General features: G+C 43.2%; 1 long non-coding RNA gene across 1 annotated transcript; it reads right to left on the minus strand.

The window, feature by feature from the left end:
- Positions 1-13,734: 13,734 nt before the first annotated feature.
- LOC136367288 (uncharacterized) lies at positions 13,735-24,409 on the minus strand. The gene is made up of 2 exons (XR_010744667.1): positions 24,174-24,409; positions 13,735-14,081 (listed from the first exon to the last, which is right to left on the minus strand). It is a non-coding gene; the product is annotated as an uncharacterized lncRNA (long non-coding RNA).
- Positions 24,410-25,698: the final 1,289 nt, after the last annotated feature.

Genomic DNA, 25,698 nt, shown 5'->3' on the forward strand with positions numbered 1-25,698 from the left:
TCTGCCAGGCATCCTCCTCTCCAAAACCTGCAGGGACAGTCCCAGCTGAAGTTCAGCTTGTGACAGTAAGTTCTCACACTGTGACCTGGGTCACTTTTGAGCCTATTGCATTAGAACTGAAATAAAAAAGGAAAAAAACAGAGATAATCTGAAATAAAAGCATAAGTAAATGATGTGTGAGAACTAAATTGCCATATCACAGCTTAGTGCCCAGCCCAGATCTGGGTATTATGGCACTTATGATACAACGAGCCATTGACTCATCAGCAGCATGACAGTTAACTGCTCTGCTGACAAGCATAAATCTATTCCACCACTATTTTGTATTATTAATTAGAAGAGGGGGAAGCAGTATTTGTAGCATATACTGGTGGCTCATCTACTGTCTAATGTGATAGGTTTTATTTGGCTTGAAAAATCATCTATTTAAATTGTGCATCAAGGTCATAACACATGGGTAGTTTCACTCACCGTGGCATTTTGATGGTGGCTGTGCTAGGTGGGAGCTCATATGCCATATCATTATTTCCCACACATCAACTGGAGAGGCAAATAAACTTTTGATTCATAAAGGGAACACAATGGAAGCAAGCTGAAAGCCTGCCTTCAACACCTCCAGTTAAAGGTATTAGGAGTTAAGGTACAAGCTTGCAGAAGGATAACAAGATAAATCTACTCGCACACTCTACAAAAATATCTATCACTATTCCCCAATATTGCTACCTGTGTATGGATCTGATCAATATTCAGTATCACCTCCACTTTACCCAGAAGCTGTGCAATATGCTAAATTAGCTTTTTCTATTACCATATCAAAGGTATGCTTGAAATTGAACATCACTGTAATTTAACTGAAATTACAGGCAGACCAGGTCTGTCTTGATCAGTTTGCAAACCCCTCTACATTAATCATATTAAAGACACTGCAGATGAACAAATCAGCAATGCAGGCAGAAAACTGGCTGCCTTGAAGGAAGTCCTCAAATGCCCCTGGGGACACAGGGAGGCCTGAATGTCACTGCAGATGTTTGTGGGCCATGCCAGAACCATGGTGAGCATGCTGGTCCCATTCCCAGTCTCCCATCACCTAGCAGTGTTCCACCATCACCACATTCCCCATCACCAAAGCCTCACCCAGATGCCAAAGGCTGGTTGCAGGTACCCTCAGTCGGGATGCATCGGCCCAATCTGAGAACACCATCATCTCCTCCAGCTTCAGCAATCCATTTTTCCAGTACCTGCCCACCTGAAGATGGTGGCACTGTGCAGGTAGCTCCAGCCATGCAGAGGGTCTGGCTGGCTCAGACCATGCACTGGTGCCCCCAGCAAGGACAGGAGATTCCCTGCATCCAGCTGAGCTCCAGCAGCACCCACCACTGAAGGAGGAGGTAGACACATCCAGTGCCTTTCCAGGACCACAGCAGGAGCTTGGCTCTTGGTTCTGTCCATTTCTAAGAATGGGAGCTCCTGCCTTTGACTTCTCCAGCCTTTGCTTCCCTCCTCTTTCTTGGCCTCAGATATTTATTTTTTGGTAGGAATTTCTTTTTGCTTTCAGTGACTTTCTTATGCTCGGGACCCCTCTGATTTTAACAATCTTCAAATTATGTCCTTAAAATAAACCTGACAATCAGCAATATATAAATTATAATTTCCTTCTCCACATGCTTCAACTATTATCTTAATCAAGCAATCATGTCACTTCACTTATAGCCCCCAATTACCCAAGTTTGTGTTATATCATCTGTATCTGATGGCACACCAAGCCATCTGCAAATCCTCAGGGCTAATGCAATCCTCAGTCCTTAAAGATTTTCCCATTATTTTGTGCTGCAAAATCTGATTTCTATGTAGAGCAGTGACTATTAGGTGACATCCAGGTGACGAGAGGGATTTCTTTACACCATTATTTACCTGTAAATAAGATCTAACAGAAGGAAGACATCATTCTGCTAAATGAAAGTGGCCCAGGGTGCTGTCAGTGCTCACTCCTCACACAGGGCACTAGTTGACAATGGACTCAAATGACTGATACCAAAGGCAGTGGCAAGCATCAGCCCTTTGTTATTCTACAGTAAAACATTCATAACCTTTTCTCTGTGAGTTCTCACAGGCTGCACCACACAACACTGACTCCTCCACCTCCTTCTCCTCCTTCTCCTCCCCTCCTCCTCCTCAACTCACCAGGGGCTAGGTTGCCTGCAGCACCATCTCGATTCTCTTACAATCCATTCTCCCACAGGTTACCACCTAATCTTGGAAAAGAAACTCTAGAATCAAATGTCCTTACTGGCATTACTTGCACAAGTGAAGCTGGCAACAGTCACATGTGTTTGGAGACATTTTAAAAGGAAAAAATTCTCTGTGGGATGGCCATACACTTGCCTGGGGCATGATCCTCCAGCTCCTCAGTCCCCTGCTCTTCATGGTCCTGAGCTTATCAAATTGCCCATGGGATGGACATGCATTTTCCTGGGACATGGTCCTCAGCTCCTCCAGCTGAGCTCTCCAGTTCTCTGAGCACCAGGAACAGAATACTTGATCAACAAAACACAGACTCCTGATTCTGCAATCACAGCTGACCACTCAGACCTGTAACTTTCCCACAATCTCTGCACAGGGAGAGAATTTCTAGCATGGAAGCACCCCATTTGTATGCTTGGAGCCAGCCCACCTGCTCACCCAACACCTGCCTCTCTCCATGCATTATTAATGAGCAATATCAGGCTCCCATTTTCTGTCAGCTAATTTGTTCTCACAGTCATGATTCCAAATATCACACGAGTAATTCATCAAGTTATTTTAACTGTAGTTAGATAAGCCCGTTAGCCATCATAAATTTAAATAAATTATCCTTTTCTCACACATGGAGGTGCAAGAGGCAGAGCACCTTGGCAGGTGAGATATACCCCTCTGCATTTTGGTGGCATGTACACTACTGTGTGACTCAAATCTGTGGGGAAGTGTGTCCCCAAAGAGCCCCTCTCTGCTCTGCAGCAGGAACAGGGGAGCCAGCCCTAGCCACTAGCCCTGGGTCACCATGAGGCCTTCAGATGGGAGGTCTCAGCCATGAGATCTGTGTCTTAAATTTCCAGAGTTAAATGATAAACACCCCCAAAATGGAGATTCCTGGCTTTGTCCTACTCCTCAGGAGCTCTTGGTTTTCACTCAGACATTTTATTGCGTTTACTGAAGCCAAACACCCTCTTCCCTCACTTGCTCCACTCCTTTGAAAGAGTGATTTTACAGCAGCTCAAGATTTCAGGTACACATCATCCCTTTGGCTTTGCATTGTAGGATCCCACTCAGTGCTTTGAAAGTCTTTCTTTCTCCCCTGTCTTTCAGAAACAAGGTGTCTCAATGCCAGAACCCTGGGGCTACAAAAGACGAGGAACAGGCAGTATCTGTCACCATCACCCCCTGCTTTGATCATGGGGACTCACTTTGCTCTAGGGAAGAGGAACAGCTCCATGTGACCCCAAATTCCTCTGAGGCTCAGCCCCACCGAGAAACCAATGGAAGAGGGTGTGACACTGCAAAAAACCCAGTGTGAGTAGCTGTTATAAGCACTGATTTTCATACACATAACCCTGGTGGGGACTGACATTTCACAGATATAAATCACTCCTGACTTTGAACACACCACTGAGGAGCACCCTGTGCTGCCACATAGTCGTGTGAGGGGTTGTCACAACAAGTTAGCAACTGATTTTTGCAGAAAAGCCACAAAGGTGTTGTATTTATAGCAGGATGATGGTGAACAACTGTACATAGTATAAAGAGAATCTAATTTTACTAGACGGAGAAATGAAATTACACCAGTTTTAGTTTAAATTGCTGGGATGAGGTTTTTTCCAAGCATTTTAGATGAAGGTGCAGAAAATCAACAGAACTGACTGAGCTGTATAATTAAAAACAGGAGGAAATATTACAAAGAATATCAGATTTTAGGGTTTCTGGGACTAAGACATCCACTGTCTGTTGGGAGTTAGGATCAGGTATTGAGAGGTAGAGGTAGATTATCTAACATTTGCCTATGATGAGAGTCTTTCAGCATTTGATATCCACCACCATGAAAGAGAGTCAACATGGCCTGGAGTGGAGTCACTCAGGCAATTTTTAACATCCTTGCTTCTGCAAGGATGTTGCTACCTATGTGGGAAAGGTGTTTTGTTTCTTAATATCACAGATCTAAACAAGCAGTTTTAAATTAAATTCATACAAGTACAGAATGAGCTTACTTCCAAATATTGCTTAGGAAGCACAGGGAATAAAAAGGTCCTTTTCAATCTAATTGTCTAATCTATTAAAAAAAGAAAACATATGAAATCTCTGTGAAAGGGAATTAGCCTGTGGGTTTGGATTATTCTCATTTCTGAAGCAAACAGAATGTTGGCTTCCTCGTATCTGTGGGCTACACAGACAGATTCAATAACCTGAAATATTGTGGACCTCTTCCTTCCCATTCATCACATAATAGGCTGCAGATATGCAGCCACATCCATCATGGCAGTGACGTTCTTTAGCACACGTTTTCAGGAGGACAGTGAGGGACCTGCTTCTCGGCATGGGCATGGATAGGGTCACCCTCTTGTCTTGGCTGCAGCTCCAAATGCCAAAGCAGGAGAGAACAGTCCTGGTGTGGGTGATCTTGGACAGAGCCACCACCACACTTAATCTGAGTTGGAAAAACATCTACATCTCCCTAAAAATAGGAAATGTTCAGGGAGTGACTCAGCCACCATCACCCTGCAGGCAGAGCAGCACACGGGTGCTTACAGGTGCTTTCTAATCCCTTCTGGTAACTCTCATTTTCCCAGACCATTGTTTTTGTCAGTCTTCAAAGGTCTTTTTCCTGTGTCTCTTTCTTGTCACCTTCCGGGTCCTGCTTTTGCCATTCCCTTCTCACTCAGGTCTGGCTTTCCCTAAATTTTCTTGCTTAATCTCCTGTAATTCTCATCAGTAACTTTCTGTCTCTTCAGTTCCATCTGCCCCAGGAGAGCTGGGAAATAGGGTACAATTTTTGACCTTGTCCTCCATTTTGGCCTCCCTTTTATCCTTCCACCTGTACCAATCTCTACTCACAACTGTGTTTAATATTGCTTCCCCCTCCTTAGGTACTGGATCCAGAGTTTTTCTTTCATTTCCAAGTGCTGGAGGCATCTGGAGGCGCTAGGAACTCTGTCAGCAAAACCCATGGCACCCTAAGGAGAGAAAAGGGGGTGAGAAGTCCAAAAACAGGGTGTCTATGTCCTCACATAGCAATTAGCAGGTGGAAACAGGAGCTGAGGTGTTACCCTCACCCTGGCACAGACTCACTGCACAAGAGCCCCCCCAGATCTAAAATTGATCTCAGACCTCACCACACTATCACAAGACTCAGTTACTAAATATCAGTGAAATGCAAAGATCCCTGGATGAAAACTGGAGTGGAGTTGTAGACTGCCACGTTTCATTAATTTCTTATTATCTTATAAGGGCTTCACTGGAGCCCAAAGGACTGCATGAATAGTGCATGAATCTGAAAAGCTTTGCTGTCATCCTCACCTTCAGCTTGAAAATGTGGGAACCCAGACCTGAAAGATGCCTTGGCTGAGGACAGAAAACATGCTCGGGAGTTGATCCTGGCTGTTGGGAGGGGGCTGGGCCATCAAGTCTTTGGAAGTTCAGCACAATGTAAATAAGACACATTTAATTAAGTTGGAGTGACCATGCTGGAGTGACACAGGAAAGTATTGGACTGTGCAGGTAAAGCAGGAACGGTCATGGCCAAGATAGGAGGCAGCAGAAGAGGAAGAATGGTGGTTTTTAGAAGATCACAGATTCATAGAATCATTGAGGTTGGGAAAGACCATCAAGAGGACATTCCAGTAGTCAGCAGAGCAGCCTCACCCAGCACCTCCAGCCACCCCAGCTCCCATAAGAGTTTCTTCTATCTTCTCACTGAGCAAGACAAGGTCCCAGCTACCACAGGAAAACACTAAGGTTGGGATTTGTCTCTTCTAGGAAATCTGCTCTGCCTCCAGATCAGATGGGATCTGGTAGGAAAACAGCACTGCCACAACTGGCAATGCATCACACTGAGCAAATAAGTCATCTCGTGTTGAGTCACAGAGGCTTCCCAACTACTCCTCTAATCAGCACAAGGTAACTCTCATTCATTTATAAGCACTTCACCGTGTTATTTTAAAGGAAAATTATCTCTCTCTCATTTAGCTCAGCAGTCTGAAAGTTGATTTGGCTGAAACATAGGAACATCGCTCACCAGGAGAGACAGCAGCAACCAAGTTCTGAAAACAGCATTTTAAATCACCACTGGCATTTATTTTCTACATTTAATAGTAATGCTATCAGTTAATCTGCTTAAAACCACAGTGCTACTGCAGCACTCACATGGGGAGTGTGAGGAGACAGCCAATAACCTTCACTTTCCCACCAAATCCAGCAGAGCTCTGGTACCACAACCCACACCTACCCATGTTCTGTACTCTGTGTGTTTTACAGCTGAAGCCCAGCTACCTAGAGAGTGCTGGGCTCAAGCTGACCCAAGCAGGAATGCTGGGCAGTGTGAAAAACACCAAGATCCTGGCTTTGGCTCTTCTTGGCGCTGTGTATTTTCTTGTAGTTTTAAATCTTACTTTATTTCTGAATACAATCTGATTCTTACCCCTCTCAGTTCTCTGCCAGTGATCTCAGAATCATGGGAAAATAGAATCATAGAATGGTTTGGGTTGGAAGGGACCTTTTTAAGTGCATCTCATTTCAACTCCCTGCCATGGGAAGGGGCAGCTTCCACTAGACCAGGTCACTTCAAGCCCCATCCAACCTGGGCTTCAACACTTCCAGGGATGGGGCAGCCACAGCTCCTCCGTGCAGCCTGAGTCAGCACCTTGAGGCACAGGGAAGATCTTATTCCTAATGCACAGTCTAACCCTGCCCTCCTTTAGTTCGAAGCCATTCCCTTCCTTTGCAGCTGCTGGGTTCACAACTCACAGCTCATCTCCAGCTGCTTCCTGCTAAAGCACACAACAAGAGATGAAGAAAAATACCAGCAGCACAGACTCAGGGTCTGAGGGTATTTTTGAGGTTCTGTGGCACTGGGTGGCACATGGTGGCACTGACATCTCAGTTTGAGGCTTGGAGCAGGATCTGGGCACAAGGGTACAGCTGGAGGAGCAGGAGGTGTTGCCTCCTGACAGACATCAATATAGCTCTCTTTGTGTGCAATGTGCAAATTCCAGACAGAAACGTGTGTGTATCCTGCTACACAAAGCCCTTTCAGATGCAAATGACTCGAGCATTACAGGGCTGGTCTTAGTTTAAAGTCTTTTCATATTGCCTTCCCTCATTTCACTGCCTGCTCCTGCTCAGCACTGGGTTTTGTTTTGGCTCCTTTTATTCAGGACAAAGCTTTTGCACTTTAATAAATACAGAGGCTCCTCAGACTGCTGCAGTCCATGAAATACAGACGTTGATGAACTTCATATTAGTGACAAGGATAAACCTTTCATTTCTGTACAAAACCAGGGGATCTTACAACCCTAAAAGATCTGCTGGGTGTCGGCAGAGCAGGGCCAACAGCACACAGCAGAGCTGCTCTTCTTCCAGCTGGCAGAGAGCACTAAACCCAAAAGAAAGCATCCCCTGATGGCACTCACCAGCCTGGCTCTGATGCCAGGCAGAGCCCTGAGCCCACCCCAGTGACTCTGCAGTGACTTTGGCAGTTGGCACAGTTTGCTTTCCCAGCTGACATTGAAATAACTTTGCAGCAAGCAACCCACAGACACCCCGTGCTCCATTTACCTCCCCCGAAACAGAAAGACTGTGCAAAGCACTTTTCTCCATCCAAACATATCATGGGGATGCAGTAAGCATCTTTGCCTCCTAATTGAAATCATACATCACTTACTTAAGTGATACTAAATCAGACGCAAACATCACTGGCAATTCAAGCATTAATAACCAGTTCCCTGCTCCAAAGACAACAGGTCCTCTGCCAACACAACCCTCATGGCTTCCCACAAAGCCAGCCCCTACTCTGCTCCTGCCAACCTGTCCCCACATTGCTGCTGTGCACATTGATCCCACAGAGTTTTTCCCTCAGAGGTCATGCATTTTAATTTTAGGTGCCAGGAGAAGGCTGCAGTTGAGCGGTGCCTCCTGTGGGACCAGGGCAATGGGGCAATGACACATCCCTGATTACTTTTCCCAGGGGCTGGGGGCTGCAAGACATTCTCCTGTCAGTCCCAGAGTGGAGCAGGCTGAGGCCACGCCAAGCACTCATTTGGTAGAAGCAAACCACAGCCTGCCCCAACAACCTCTCACATGGGGGACAGAGCCATCCCAGCTCCCTGTCCTGTGCAAATCCCAGTCCCACAAGTCACTGAGTCACAGAATGGTTTGGATTGGCACTTTAAAGCTTATTCAGGTCCAACCACTCTGCCATGGGCAGGGACACTTTCCAGTAGACCAGGTCACATCACTATAAGGCACCTTTGCCTTGTGGGAGTCGTCCAAGAAATTTTTATTGAGGCTGTTCTGACCCACACCTCTTAGAAACTGACTGATTCTTTTTTATTATTTTTAATATACAAAAAGATTTTATAATGGATTTTAATTTTGTGAGAAGCAGAAACAAGTTCTAATTCACTTAACGTGCTGCTTTTGTGCACCTCATGGATCTCTCCCTTAATGATTCTCCCTCAATTCTGCTTTTGACAGATCATATTGTATCATAGAGAACTCATAGAATATAGATCATACAGAATATAAACCATATAAAATCACAGAATTGTATGGGTTGGAAAGGACCTTGAAGATCACCCAGTTCCAACTCACCTGCCGTGGACAGACAGAGATGCCACCCACTAGATCAGATTTCCCAGGCTCCCATCCAAATCTCCATAGCTTTAAACATGAAGGAAAGATCATCTCGCTCCCACAAGAAGATTTTGCATTGCTTTCTCCTTTAATCTGGCTTTTTGTATCCCAGCAAAAGGAGAGCCCTACACATGGTTATGAACACAGCTGAGTTAATGTGCAGCTATCAATTAATTTAACAAACTTTTCGAAGAGGTTCAGTCCTGTGTGCTGTCAGCCTCCTCTGACTGAAGCTGCTGGAAGAGCTGCTAGTGGGAAATGGAGAGCTGACACAGAGCCCTCTACCCCTCTCCCTCTCTCTCTGCTAATAGAGGTGCCTATTTAGTTTACCTGCCTTGTGTCATTCTCCTCAGCTCAAGCCTCATATCAATAATAATAATAATAGCTATTATGAATAATCTCTGTCAATTTACAAGACTATTCAAATGTTCTTTGAGCTGAAATGTAATTTGCTTGTTACTGAGCCCTCTCGACGGTCTTGCCCCTGTGCCAAAGGAAAATGCTGTCCACTTCATCTGTGCTGCAGAAACAAAGCAGTTTTCCCCTAACTTTGATTTTCATTTCCCATTCAGCTATTAGAAGAAACCCATTCATCATAGCTATAGGTTTTCCCTCTGAAAACCTTCAGCATTTAAAAGCTTTTGACTGAAATATAACATATTAATGGAAGCCATGATTGCACAGCCCTCTGCTGACCTTCCATAGGCTGAAATTGCTTATTTTGCTAAATTTATTTGCTACCCATTTATCAATCTAAATCTAAGGTGGTTTTAAAGGTCATAAACCAAACAGCTACTGAAATATGATTAAGGAATATGGAAATAAATTACAAACTCACAATGTTATCGCTTCCTATGACTTAGTGGCAGAAGCTCGGATGAAGCATGGAAACTTTTTTAACATCTTTTGTATTTGGGGATTCATCTGCCTCCAGAGAGTTGCTCGAGCTCCCTTAAGTCATAATGTGGTGCTTTGTGCCTACTGAAAGGAGGATTAGAAGGGGCAAGCTCCAGGTCAGAAGCAGACTTTAAAGAAAGGCTTTAACTTTCCTTAGAGGGAAAAGTCTCTCCTTGATGACCAGACACACTGTGCTGAGAACTTCCTTCCCATTGAAGGAGTAGGGCAGTCGTTACCATGTGCAGCTCCCAGACTGCCTCCAAAATAATTAATGGAGCATAAAACTGCCTTAACATTGCAGGATTAGCATGAAACGTGCTGAAGGTTATAGAAAAAACGAGCAAGTGTTTTCTGTCTGGAGGACAGATGTAAAGGGGAATCTTCATGAAGCTTTGAGGCATGTTGAGCAAAGCTGGTTACGGTAAAATAGCCAAAACAATTCAGTGGTGAGCACCAGGGTGGAGGAGTTGTGCACAACTGAAGCTGGGGAGAAGAAACATGATCAAACCACCCTCCAGAGCTGCCAGAGGAGCACTGGAGAGCATTAAGTGGTGCCTAAGTGCTTAGACAGCACTTACGTGGGAGTAATTAGATATGAGCACAACAGCAGTGGTCTCACACCCTTGTCCAGCTGCCATCCAGTTGCTGTCCCTTGGGTGTTCCACAGAGCAGGGCCCTAGTCCTGCACTGCCACTGAGCAGAGCTTCTTGAGAAGCTGTGAATGTCCCATCCCTGGAGGTGTTCCAGGCTGGGTTGGGTGGGTGTTGGACCAGCCTGGTCTATGGAAAGTGTCCCTGCCCATGGGAGGGTCACAACTGGATGATCCTAAGGTTCCTTCCAACCCACACCAGTCTGTGATTCTTCAGAGTGAGCTGGACTAAGAAAGCCTGTTCTCTCTCCAACATGCATTAAAAGTAACTTGTAAATCATATAGGCTTAAAAGCAAACTGCCTGCTCAGAATTAGGCATTAATTCCTACATGTCACAGAAACAATTTTAACTTCATTACCAGAAACTTCAGTGAAATGAGTGTTCAGCCATTGGTGAGTCTTAATTCTTGATGAACCTCTAATTGCTTTGCCCAGCAGACATGGGTGAGCACACACAACTGTCTACATCCCTACAAAAATCAAACACCACCTCTAGAAACACAATGCCAATTTTGCTCAATATCATTTGATTTCCCAGGGAGAATATTTCCATGTAGCAAGAAAGAACTTTTGGGGTTTTTGAAAGAAGATCTACAAAGACAGAGCTCCAGTGCTCTCTGGCAGGAGTATTGCAGGTAGCACTAGCAAATTATGCAGCCTGAGGTGCAAAATATGCACAGCACTGTTCCTGAGCCGTGATCACTTTCAGCTGTTGGTTTTGGTGCCTTTTCTTTTCCCTCTGGTCTAAATTGATTAATGAATTATTAATAAAAGAGACGTGCATAGCAGACAGACACTGTTTCATAAAGACCTCTTTAGAGAACTGTGGGATGAAGACGAAAATAAGCAAGGCAGTAAAAAGGCAAGATGAAAGCAAGCAGCACTTGTGAGTGTATAAGTAACAATAAACCCAACAGAAAAAGAGGAAGGCAAATTACTGCCTGGCATAGCCCCTGTAAGAGGCTGCTTAAATGGATTGTTGAAAAAAATAGATGTACCAACACACTACAGCAGCCAGAAGTACAGCCTTGCACATCAGACCAGTAGTATTAAGATGTACACAGAGCAAAGCTTTCTGATTGCTTTATTTCTGGATTGACTCCAAGGCAAAGAGTCCAAAGATAAAACAGAGGGTTTGAAAGATGTCTTAGAGAAGTTAAGAAAAATAACAGGGCTTGTGACTTGGAAAATCCAGCTCTTCTCCTGTTGATCTAAAAAAGCAGTTCTGCAAGAGCCAGTGCAGGTCTTGCTTGCATGTAAAAGCCTGAGCTTTGGGGAAGATTTTGCTCACCTACAGCACCCCTGTGGGAGGATCCCTCTCCTCTACTGATTCTCCACTGCTCAGTGAGGACTTGAGGTAATACTTGAGCCTTTCCTTAGTCTAAATCTCTGAAAAGGGTTTTCTCTGCTAGCTGTTTGTTTTCATTAAATTTGCAGGAATATCATCACTTCAAAGCCTCTACTATCAGGAAATAGGATTAAAATGTGTTGATAGGTGGCCAGAAGAAATTACACACCCCCACACAAGCATGGGCACTGCGAGCCTGATACCACAAGTGTCGTTTCCTTAGGAAACCAAGCTAAGAAACTCAACTGGTGCTTTCTGTGGCCTGGATCACTTCTGTCACTTTTAGTCAGTTTTTAATTCTGTGCTCTGCAGATCCAAACTGTGTCTATTCTGGGCATAAGGAACTGGAAAGGGACCAGATGTCAGAAAATTGATTGCTCTGACACAGATCCAGAGGAATGCTTCTGTGGATCAGACCCAACTTTCATAAGATATTTTAGCAAGTTCTCCAAGTCCAATTAGCAACTGATGTGTAATGCATTGAGAAAGCCTGTGGTTAAAGAGTGTGTTCCTATTAACACACTTATTACCTGCAGAGTTTGACATGTTGTCAGCTTAAAATGAATAGTAAAAAACTACATTTTAAATAAGGGTCAAGAAAAGGAACGAATAGGCATAAACAGAATTTTACAGCTATCCATAATAGAGTTGCAGCAATAAAAAATGAGTTAGAAAGAATACATAGGCATTCTGAATTATATGACCACAAAATTATGTCTTGATTGACTCTTAGCTTTAATGCTTGCATTGGCTGGCACAGTTGGATCACAGAATTTCATTTGAATATATTAACATTTATTTAAAAAATGATCAATTTTGGAGTTATGAAATGCCTTTCTAATTTACTACACTGCCATTTACTGCTGGGGAGCTGACCATTTTTCCAGACAGACACCCTGGGAGTTCATTCTGGACTGTTATTCATATGAAGAAAATTAGTTGTTTAAGTTTTAGACTAATACTGCTGGAGGGCAGCTGGGGGAGATGGTGCAAGTTGGGCAGCAACATCACACTGGCTGTTAAGAACAGCTTTGTTTCTTAACAGCAGCTCTGTAATGAAAATTAAAAGAGATTACTCCACTGTCAAAGTTGCATATTAGAGAGAAATTATTGCCCAGAGAAGCTGTGACTGCCTCATCCCTGGAAGTGGTCAAGGCCAGGTTGGACAGGGCTTAGAACAACCTGGTCTAGTGGAAGGTGTCCCTGCCCATGTCAAGGGTTTGGAATGAGATGAGCTTTAAGATCCATTCCAACCCAAACCATTCTGTGACTATGAAATCAGAATGAAACAATTTTAAGTTCTGAGACAAGCAGCCAGAAACTAGGGCTTAATCCTGACCTATAGATATGAGACATCCAAAATAATGATGTTTTCATTTTGCTGAGCACCTGCTCATGACCTGCACTGGGCATGGAGCATATTGGGCCTCTGAGTCCTGCCCAACTTGCACAAAATAAAATGAAAACCTATAGGTCTCCACCCTACCAGTCACCTGAGCCTCATCCTATCAGGAAGGAGATAAAAAGCTGGGCTCATATCCAAGGCACTGTTGGATGAACTATAAATCTCATAGCCCATAATGGTCCAGGAAAAATAGTCCCCATCCCCTGTGAGGCTGATAGACCTGAATTAAGCATCACCACCATGACTAGACAGAGACCCAGCTCTACCCTCCACCACAAGCACTTTGGGAATAACTTCCCTCCATCACCAGAAAAAGTTCAGGTTTGAAGAAGCTGCTCCTAAAGCCCAGCCCAAGCCATCAGTGCCCAACAGCACTGCCTAACTTGGCTCTTCTCCACCCAAAGCCTGCACACAGGCAGGAAGCTGGTCTGCAGAGAAGCAGCCCTCAAATGTGGGTTTGGGGCGCAGCTCAATGAATGATGGCTGTAAGTCAAGATCCACACAGTTCATTGGGGTTTTTATTTTTTTAAGACTGGAGTTACAGGAATTCATTAGGCTCCTGATTAAAGTGTGTTTATTTGATAATGTACCTTCTTCCAGGTGAAATAATAGTCACATCAATTAAACATACAACTTCAGAAAATACACCATTCCAAGACAAAAGGTCTTCTGCCTCACTACCGAGATTTTCCAGGCTGCCAGGAATTTGATTGCCAAGATCTCAGTAGGACTTGAAATAATCAGTAATTGACATTGCAATCCAGTGGCTGCAACGAAGCTGTTCACTTTGCTGGAGATCTGGCAGCAGGAGAAAACACTCAACAGCTCTGTAAAACATCTGGACATGGAGCTCAGCCCACAGCACCCGATTCCAGCAGCTGCTGTCCTGGGAAGCTCGACCCTGCTGGGTGGGAGGAACAGGGCAGTTATAAGGGACATGCTCCAAAACATGTGTTTTCAGTTTAATAACAGCAAACAACTTGCAACACATTTGGCTCCCAATCATATGTATCCCAGTTGTCTCATGAAACATTTTGTGTAAGTTTGGAGACTCAGCTTCAGTGTATGTTACTACTAATTGCCTTACTCCTCAGCTGTGCAACAACGAACCACCCTGAAACACAGTTTTATATTAGCATCAGACGGGGATTAAAAAAAAAAAAACAACACCAACACCCCCCCCCCCCCCCCCAAAAAAAAAAAAACCACCAACCAAAAACCCTTGATATAACATTGGAGATATATATATTAGCTAATTAAACTCAAAAGCTGTGTCCAAGAATGGCAACCTTTTTCTTCGGGTTTTTTTCCCCTGGGTATTCCCCAGTCACATATTTTCTTTTCCTCTCTCATGTCTCAGGCATAATAAATCACTAAACCTGGATATGTATCCAATTAAGTAATGAGATATTATTTAGTCTCATCTTCAGAGATTAAAATTAAAAAAAAAACAACTTACCTGTTACATTTTCCTGTTAAAAACAGCAGTTCACTGCTCACAAAATGGGACATGAGGCAATTTCTGTACCTGTTGGTTTAACCAACAAATTTAAGCAAAGGGCTTGGAAGCTTTTACCTGGGAAGGACCCATAGCTTGCCTAACAATAATTCCACAGTTCAGTAACTCAGAGGTGGGAAGGAAAAGGAGGAAGGGTGATGGTGTGGTCCAGTGAAGGAGGCAGCAATCCTGTCCTGGGGGAGAGCAGGACGGTTCATTGAGGCATGAAGGCATCCCTCCAAACGTGGGAGCAAAAGGAGCAAGGAAAAGCCAAGGAGTTATGCTCTAACCTAAAGGGGATTACTCCACAGTGAATGAGAATATGACTGGGTAGGACCATTAATAAGCATCAGTGAGTCTGAAACTGTCAGACCGCAAAGGCTGAAATCCGTGAGCGACTGCTCCCGTACTCTGAGAGCGTTTGGGATTAGGCATGGCCTCTTCATGCATCCTCTCACATTGTTGAGCTGTGAATCCAATTTCACAGACCACACTGACTCTTTGAAAGGAACTTGTCCATATTTTCTTTACATCAGCCTCTGCACTGATCCATTTGCAACAGCTGTCATTTTGTCTCCCAGATTTATGAGGTTCAGAAATTAGAGCTCAGGAAACAAACTAATCCAAATCAAATGGACCTAAAATATCTTCCCAAATAGAAGATTAGTATCTTTTTCCACCATGGAAATCACTAGTGCACATCCATAAGGCCTGAACATCATTCTTCCTTCACAGGAATATAATCAAAAAGTTCTCCTTGCTGGCAGCAAACTCACCTCTTTGCTGTATTTGATAATACCTGTTCTTTATGCACAGACAGGAGCAGGGCAAAGAATGGTATTATCTCATTACTGACACCTATCACAGTTCAGGCACTAAATCCTGCCTAAGAGAGTATGCCTCCAAATATTCATAACTTCTCTTTGCATGAGAAGAAACTATGATTAATCAGCAGCATAGAGAGCCACTGTCCTGCGATATTCTGGAGAAGACCAGAGCATCACCTTCTGGTTTCATGACTGAGACCAAAATTTCCAAGAATTTCATTATGATCTTGTTAATATTAAGATCACAGGAAATACATGGAAATTGGCAGAATGTATTTTTTATTTTTATTATTATTATTATTTTTATTATTATTATTATTATTATTGTTGTTGTTGTTGTTGTTACTACTACTACTTCAATTATTATTATTTATTCAATGTACCCACAATAAATCAGCTCTCTTGCATCCCAGGGCTTTCCCTTTGGTTTCCTATTCTCATCATGAGTGCACACTTGAGTCCTGTTCTTCCAAGAAGAGCACCAAACCAGTAAAACATTCTGCACCTGTGAACTGAACCAGCAGCAAATACAGCAGCCTCTGTGGGACACATATTCCTGAGATCCCTAAGGTTTGGAAATCTGCTGGTTTGAGGGTTTATTTCCCCTAAGATTTAATTCTCCATTGCTCTGTAATGCTGTGCATCCATTTACATGCATGTCGAACACATGCATGACAGAAGTGAGGACTCACTACTGTGGCAGCAAAGCACCAAGACAATTCAATCTTTTAAAAGTTCCCTTGAGTGCTCACCAATATTCAAGTATCTGTCTAGCACCTGATTTTGTTAAGTTTTCTGGTAGTGTGGCTTTTAAAACTCTATTACTACATGCTGGGGTATGATTAAAATGCTTGGCTTTCCATGGTAACATTACCCATCTATAATCTTGTTTCTTAGAGAGATCTGAGCCAACCATACCAGTAATTTCCTTTAATAATACGTCTTCAGTAATAACTCTGCCCTTTAAACGCAAAATCTGAGGCAACACATGATTGACAGATATCATGGCTTTCAGCTAATTAAGCATTCTGAATACTCAGTCATGAGAGATTTTTTTAATGGAAATAATTTTAGCTCCCTGTGACAGATCTGCCGTTACCAAAACCTCTGGCACAGCCCTGAGGTGATGCTGCTGAGCAGTGGAGCTGCTCTCCCTCTCTAAAGAGGGGCTCACCAGGCTCTCTCCACCTAACTGGAGGTAAATGGAACTCCACCCTCAATTGCACAAAGCACTTAAGCATGCTGGGTTAATTAGTTACAGCAAGGATGATCTTCTAGGCAAGCAATGTGCTATTCCTTGTAAATGATGCTGCCACTGAAGTGTTAACTCCCTTCGAGGATTAAGCTGCCTGGGTATAAATCAGATGCTGCAACCGCCCCAAAGTGCCAATTGCTGTGCAAAAATCGTAGTCAAAAGCAGGAGACCAAAGTGCTGAATACTTAGCACAGCTTCGATAGGCTTGGAACACTTTTGAGATGCATCACAGGGATGGGCTAAGAGCAGTTTAACTTTGGGGTTTTTTACAGTGTAACAGCATGTTCGGTTCATCACAGCTCTGAGTGGGGTTTGGGCCTTTGGACAGCACTGCAATATAATTATTTGTAGTAAATTCTAGAACAGTGAAGGTAAGGCACATGGCTGCTTTGCAGGTGTCAGAAAGGATGAGCTCTGCTGGAGTTGGTCACAGCTTCAGCCCCACTGCTGTGACTGCTGCTCTTCCACCACAAATGCCTTTGTACACCTTCCCACATACCTGGGTATTTGAAAGCCCACCTCCAGCAGAGATGATTTGTTATGATAAATCTCAACCAAATCAAGCATTTTGCCAACAGCAGTTGGAAAGTGTCCATGTTTTTATTGCCTGCACATTCTACATATCCCATTGCTACTGTTCAGTAATAAATGTATTCATAGCTCATACCAGCTTCCTACCTCAGAATAAGAGAGTGTTGCAGCTGGAAAAGACACCTGGGTGGGCTGGAAAACACATACCTAATTTAACAGCCTCTCTCCCTCTGTAATACAGAACAAGTCAGGTGCTGTTCACAGCTTTGCTGCAAAGCATCTCATCTAGAGCCTCCAGGACAGCTGTAACTTGGAGTAGCCTAGGGCTCTACAAATCCTTGGGCTCAGCTTTGAACAACAGGCTCCCTGGAAAGAGAAGCGAGCAACAGGGAAAAAATAAACAAAAAAATAAAATAAAATAAAATAAAAAATCAAAACAAAACAAAAAAAAAAGGGACAAAAGCTACATTTTTGGGGAAAAAAGGCTTTACAACCTCTGCAAAACAAGAACTGCTCACTTGACAATTGAGCCTCAGGAAAGTTTTGGCTGCTCTGCACAGAAGGAAGTATTTACATCCTTTAGTCACAGGATGCAGGTGGTGATATTCTGGAGATTACCAACAGATTGTAGGCATCTTGCAGTTTTATTGCTGTGTTATTGCAAGGAGATGTAGGTACATGACAGCATACCTGAGCCCAGCTGGGGCACAGGAATCGGAAACAACCCCTGAAGGTGTCAGCAGCAGCAGCACTGCCAGGATGGAGCAGTGGTCCAGCCCCCGACCCTCCCGGGGATCACACCAGGCTATGGCACGTGCAGAGTTCACATCCTGCTGCTTAATGAGAATGTCTGGATCAGCTGCACAGGCAAGGAAAGGCTCATCTTGCAGCTTGGCATCAAATAAAATACATGTAGCATCACGCTGTTAATGAACACACATCACTGACAGGGCTGCTGCATAATTTATCACCACAAAACCCATCTTTCTCTAGAGTTTTCATAGTTCTCATATCTTTATTTATAAAGTGGTGATCTGTCTGAAAAAAAAAGGGAATGGCAAAATTTCATTTGTAAGCCCTAAAATGTGGTGAAATAGTGAAAACTCCAAGTGGAGAGGAAGGGATTCAGCTGCAAAATTGTGCAAATTTCAGATGCCAAGTGTTCCTGAAATTCTGAGTTTGGGGCAGTTACACTCTGCACATAAAGTCTAAACCATGGCCTGAGCTTCAGTGATGCAGAAGAGGATGAGGAGGCTCTGATAGAAGCAACAGGCTTTTGGTGTTTTCAAAGGCAGAAAATATTTGAGGGTTTGGCTTTTTCTTTCCCCTTTTTTTTCTTTTTTAAGAGGATTGATGGTAATAGGAGATGCATTATGTAAATAATTTCTATAGTGAAGACCTTTATCAAACCAGCAATTTCCACAATAAATCGCTGGTATAAAAATCTGTAAATGCCCCACTTAGGAAGTAGAAGGAATTGTGACATTCAGATATTCTCACCTGAAGCAAAAAGAAAATCTTTAGCAGACCAGAAATGCAACAAGCAGATTATGTCCCTGGAGATGGAAGAAAATGTTTGGAAAAGCTTTTAAGTATCTCAAGAGCAAAGGGCTATTTGAAAACCAACATGTCAGTCAGACATTTTGACATGAACATGCTGGTTCCATCAGCCCCTCTATAGAAAATATTTCAAGCTAATCTGTCCTGAAATAGAAAACTGGCTGCTGGGTTTGAATGCCCTGATCTCTGCTGGGTTCCTCACTGCAAACTAAGGCTCAACAAGACCAAGCTGGACGAGCCGTGGATTCCTGGGACTGGAGAGAACATAACCAGGCTGGGTGGGCTGATGGCAGTGTTAGGAGGTTTGCTGGTACAGCAGAGAAACTTTCAGACCCAAAGACTTGTTGAGTGTTTATGCAAGATCTACCTGTCCATCTCCAGCCCTGAACAGTGATGTGGCTCCACCTTCCCAAGAAGACTTCCCTAATTTGACAGGGAACTTAGGCAACCCCTTCCTTCAATCAGCAGGGCATTTTGAGACATGCTTTGCAGAAAGTGCCATGAATAGAGGAAAAAGAATTGTTTACTTTTAGAGAAGTGTTGTCTTTTCCTCCTTTCACACGCAGTTGGCAGCTCCCATCCATACCCCCAGCAGGGAATCCTTCCTCGAGCCAATGCGTCAGCAGAGAGGGAGGAAGAAATCGCATTCCCCCTGCTCTGAACCCAGGGCCAAGCAGCCAAACCTCCCCATGATTTTCTGAATTTGCTTTTCTTTACTTTTCTCACTCAGAATGTTGCCCCTCTGCTCCTCACCCTCTGAGGAGCCTCCTGCAGAAAGCGCTGACATTAATCCCAGAAGCAATTCAGACAGAGAGAGGAAGAGCTCTGTAAACCCAAACAGGATTGAGACCATCTGGAAAAAGAAGCAAACCTGTTAAGAGACCACTTTGTCCTTCCTGCAACTTCAGCACAAGCTGTCAGAGGCGTTTCAATAGGAGCAGCTTTCCTTTACAGCACTGCACACAATGCTCACTTTAGTTTAGGCTTTTTTTCCCTTCAATACTGTTTCATTTATTGTACCAAAGCTGGGGGATTGCTTTTGAAGTAAGTGTAATCCAGCCTGAGTAACAGCATCAGAGCCTGGACCATCATCTCTAAAGCCTCAGCCCTCAATTACCTAAGCATCTGTTTGCAATTCATTGTAGGGAGGGAATTAAACAGCACTCAAAACAACAAGAAACTGGACAGAAATACACAGAAAATTTTTATCATTATCTCAGCTGATGTTGTTTCCACCTCTGGATCATGTTTTATGTTCTAGGACTGGCAAGTTACAGAGAAATAAAGCAGGAAGTTAACTTGACGGCTTGGTGGATGCTACCATGATAGTTTTCTTTTTCTTTTAGTGATTCTAATTAACATTTGTTAGGAAATCTATCACCTTAATCTTGGGTAAAGAGGTATGCCAATGGCTGCACCAATTTTAGTACTGTTTTGACTTTCGTGTTTCATTTTATCTTTCACATGCAGCATAAAGGGGAATAGTATGAAGGACTGCCTTCAGAGGCACATCAGAGTCCTCTGAACATTAGCAGAACTCTGCTCTGAGTGCTCCCTGGTGGGAGTTACAATCAATTTTACCAGAAGTTAATTGCTGCTGTAAACATGAAAATGAATCAGCAATGCAGGATTGACTGGAGCTGCTCTGGGGCTGGGGTTTCTGAGGACAGGGATAGGAGACCCTCTCCTGCTCTCAGCTGTTAGGCACAGAATAACTCATCTGTGCATCTTCCACAGCCCTCAGAAAGGTTCTCTTGACTCTTGGTGCCTCAAAAGCCATTGGAGAACCCTTGTGGAGCATGTCAAGACTTCAAGAAGGAGGATGACAAAGGGATACTGCAGATGATGCACAATTCCCTGAGCTGGAGCCTTTTTCAGCACTGGGCACTTTTCCTTTAGTACAGGGGAAGGAAGGAGACCTCTACTGGAGATCACCCAGACACAGCAGCTGCTGTAGAGCTGAAAATTTTTATATTTCTCCCAAATGAAGAAATTTCTTCCCTGAGTTTCTAAGACATCTTTGCCCAACATTGCAGCTCCACAAGCATTAGCAATTCCCATATGACGACTGCATATGTGTGTAATTGGAAAGAGAAATGGCTAAGCAAGTAATTAGGCAGGCAAACTATTTACAGACATAAAACAACCACTTTTCAGATGTCGAGTACAACAAGAGCTAGGTATTAGCAGCGTGCATGTATTTAATCTATTAACTGGTGTTTTGGTGATGTATTGCTAAATCTGTATTTACTCAAGCACGTAGCAATTTGTATATTGCTTTGGAAAAGGTTAGGTGCTGTCAGGTAAAATTCATTCATATTACAATCCTATAAATAGCAACATTTTTTTTCTTTCTAATAATTTCTGCTCCCGTGCAGTAACATTTAGGGAGATTGGTGTCTCTGTTTGCACAATAATAGAAATATATGTTAGATTGAGGAAACAGATTTATCTTTCCCCGAGTTAGAGGAGAACTGTGTGATTTCAAAGCTGGAGGATATTTTTTCCGAGCCCCCCAGGAGTAGAGACAGTTTTTATTCTTATAAACTTGTTACAGCTGAGATGGATTAATATATAAGAGCTTCTGATGTTAGATATACATTTTTCAGGACAAAACTGAAAAATAAAGGCCTGGGAATGCAGTGTAAGAAGAAGATAGAGTAATTTAGATTGGAAAAGACAATGTAAGCTCATCGAGGTCTTTACTCCAAGGTAAAAAACTCTTGTTTCTTGAAGACTTTTTTAATAAAATAAACTGAGGGTTTTAAAAAAGTAAGTAAATATCCCTTAACACCCCTCCACATCTCAGTTACTCTATGGGCTCATGCTGTCTGTTTCACAGTGTCAGTTTTGTCCAAAGGAATTTATCCTAACACTCATTCTTGAATTTATTTTGCCCTTTTCCAGCCCTTTGCTGCCTGCCAGGTGCCTTCCATGGTGCAGCCACACTCCCCCCTGCTGGCTGCTCCAAGAGCTGGCCAGCATCAGGGCAAGCTGCGAAAAATAAATTATTTTAATATCTAAAGTGATTATTATTTTTCTTCTGGGTATTACTTCAAGAAGAGTTGTCCTCAGCAATGATGGTTTCACAGCCCCAGCACGGTAAGCTTGCTTGCCAGATAAAATACCTTCCTCTGCCTCATCACAGAGTTCTTTTTGCAACACAATTTTGATTTAATAGTTTAAATGCCTGCTTGCCCAGGCAGGAGCAGGCAGCACTCCAGGCAAGTGCCAGAGAGGACAGAAGGATCCTTCTGTTCTTACAGCCACTGCCCACCAGCAGCAAAATACATCTTGTTTGTGCTGTGATGTCCAAAAAATTCACACTGAAATGAGAAAGAGTGAGCATAGGGTTTTTCTGGGGTTGGAAGCTAAAGAAATTGCCCAGTTTGCTGTCCTGGTTGCATTTAACAAGCTCTTCCTGCAGATCAGTCCCACGAAAACCAAGGATGATGCAGAAGAACATCCTTCTCACAAACCACTCAGCAGAGGGCTTCAGGTGACACCCCCTTCCCCAGTGTCCCTGAACTGCTCCCTGGGAGTGCCCCTGGATAAACTGCACATCTCATGTTAAACTAAAATACAGAATTGCGCAAAAGAAGGTTGGCTCTCAAACTGCCCCAGAACTACAAAGATATCGTGTGTCACAGAGCCTTTTTGTGAGATTGTGGTACAACCCAGCCCAAGCCCTCTGCACCCAGGATCAAAGACACCTTTCCTTCTCTAGGGATCACCTATTCTAATGCAGAGAATCTTTCCCAGGAATGATACTGAAAATGTGACATTGCAGCTCAGAAGATTTTGGAATAATTTCTGCATTATGCCATTATGCCCTTTGCTCCAACCTTCTTTTCCTCCCCAAACAATGTGGAATATAATACTCCTTTGCTGAACATCTGGCACTCCAGTTGTTAGGATTCACTGTCAGCATGCATTAGAAATTAAAAACTATTCCAAATTAACTGGTAGAACTTGTCAGCTAATATTAAAAGCACAATTTTAGATGTTGAAAAACCTTTGCACCTTCATAAAGGATAATCAGCTGTTTCTTGCCCCAGTGACTGCAATTCAAGAATGTTCACTCTGTCACAATTTGGGATTTTAACTATTAACAATAAGCATGAGTTAACCTGAAAAGATGCACCTAAATTGAGTCATTAGGGCTTGTTGCAATGGAAAAATTATGTTATGTGGGTACTTTTGAAGGTTTAATTCACTGTCCCAAACTTGTAGAGGGGGAACAGTTATATGGAGAGCATAAACATTTTCCCCAGGGACAAAAAGAACTTCCATCAGTCTTCACAAGCCACCAAGTGACACAGAAGATGGTGCTGGAGGTGCAGCAAAAATATACATGTAATCCTATTGCCTTGCAGAGCAATCTGATAATGAGGGTCAGCTTTGTGATCAACAAACACAAGGATCTCCCAATTCATGTAATCTGAATTTTAAATATTTCAGTAGCCTGGGTACACCTGTAAAACTCAACTGCAGTTATTAATCCCATCTCCTTCCTTAAATACCAACATTTCAACATTGTTTACAGAATAAATCTGGTTTCACTTAATCTTTAATAAAACCTCAGTGAGTGAACCTCAATAAGGATAACACAACCTACATATTTTATTTTTAATCAAGATAGGAAATTGCACAGATTGGTGATTTTCAGTGTTAATAACAAGGCAATAGACCTTATAATTAAAAATAGCTTTTAGAAGGTTGCTAAACGATTTTGATAATGATTTAAGGATCAATTACAGAAGAGATGTCATTCTTCCCTTTCCAGTTAGATGTATTGGAAACAGTGAAGCTGAGAAGTTCTTCTGTTAACCATTTTTTTTTATTACAGCAAGGACATTCATATGGTCTGTATCGGAAAAGTTTAACAAAACCCAGTACAGGGATTTCTCTTTAAAGAACACTTGATGGTAAAAAAAAAAAGGTTCCAAAATGATGTTGTTAGTTCCGCCGCTTTGTGGAGGCTGGGATATATGGCCTTGAAGATTACTGCTCTATCAGCCTTACATGAGGATTTAGCACTCCCATAAAGCTACTCAGCCTTGTAGGAACAGAAAATGCAGCTTCAGTTTGGAATCGGGACAGGACAGGGAGGCTGCACGGCACAGGGGGTGCTGTGGTGCTGCAGACAATGCACACACCAGCACTGCCATGGGGCGGCACCACTCCTCAGCCTCCCCAGACAGTCTGCTCAGAGATTTCCTCACGAGAAACAATGTAAACCAGAAGAGACCCCAAATCCTCGGTCTGGCTTGGCCTCTCAGCAGCAAAAATCATGATGCTGAGACTGTAGCAACCATCGCTCACCTGGCCTCTGCAGTGTGAAATGTTCTTGTTTGCCCTTGCCTTCATCAGACAGCTTAGAAACAGCTCCAGAATCACAGAATCCCAGGATGGTTTGGGGGTGACAGGGGCCTTGGAGATCATCTAGTTCCTGCCACGGGGAAACAGAAGGTTACCAGAAACCCTGATGATGGTAAGGATGATGTAACTGTAACAAGAAAGAGTAATGAACAGTTTGATGCAACTGAACAGAGATCAGCTCCACCTTTGCTCTCAATACCCCCATCAGTACCTCCATCACTTGACTTGGGCCCCCTCTGGCGCTGGTCTGGCTGCACAGTGACCCAAATCACACCCTAAAATGACTGAAAATCAGCCCAGGAATAAGATTCAAGAAAGGGGCATTTTTTTCACTGGGTAAGGAACCTACTGGCACCTTCCAGAGCAGGCAGCATGGTGAGGCAGGGACAGCAAGAGCCTCCCCTGGGGCTGTCAGGCTCTCAGTAACCCAGGCCCTGGCCAGTGCTGCCCACAGGACCTCTGACCACACACCTGCAGCCTCCACTCCCTGACAGCAGCTCAGGTGAGGAGCTCTGCTGGGACACCTGGCTCCTTCCCTTCCAGAGCAACAACAGCTGCCAGATAACAAGTCCCTCATATCCCCCAACCCCAGGAGGCTTCCCTGCCTCCAAATTTAGGCAGAAAATTGAAGCCTGAGCAAGTACCTGCTGCCAGCCAGGCTGTTCTTTGCTCAGCATGCCAAGTTTCCACCAACAATAAAAGCAAATAAAATCTCCCCACTGTGTCTCATCACAGGTTTCCTAAACTGACCATAACTTTGAAAACCCTTGACCGAATGTTTTTAATTATAGGAGTCTGTGTTAAGAGACACAGAACTCTCTCTTTTTCCTTTCTATTATTTTTATAGCATTGAAATTCATTTAAGAGATATGACATTTTTCATCTCCACCTTGCAAATTAATTTCCCGTAATTCAAAGCACCCTGCTCAGATAAACCCTTCTCTCTTCACCTTGTACACAACTGAGCAGCAGCCAAGGACAGTTGACTTAGAGCTGAATAATATGCACTGCTGCTAAATGAAAATTAAACCATTAATATTTTAAAATACCTGATTTCCTGGATAGTAAAAGTGAAATGTATCATTTGTTTAAACTACCCCATTCATTATTTCTTTCCTCATTTCATAAAACCTAGCGACTAACAAGAACCTACATAAATAGAGCTTGAACTTTCATCTCAGGAAGTTTAATCAGAAAGCTCTTTAGGAATATTTTATTCCTTTTATCAGAATATTGATGGAAGTCATAATTCACCTTAATGTGAGAAAGTTTCCTTTCTTCACTAAAGAAATTCATCAAGACATCTCTTGTTGGTAAGATGTGACATAAATCCACTTGCTTTTTCCTCTGTTTGATCTCAGCACTTTATGAATTTTTGATTGCCTGCTCTTAATTTTCCACAAGCAAATTCAATTAAAGAAATTAAAACCCAGTAGTTCAACCCTGATTGCCTCATCAGCAAATGGCT

Source organism: Sylvia atricapilla, chromosome 14 (genome assembly GCF_009819655.1).
Source record: "Sylvia atricapilla isolate bSylAtr1 chromosome 14, bSylAtr1.pri, whole genome shotgun sequence".
Classification (NCBI taxonomy): Eukaryota; Metazoa; Chordata; class Aves; order Passeriformes; family Sylviidae; genus Sylvia; species Sylvia atricapilla.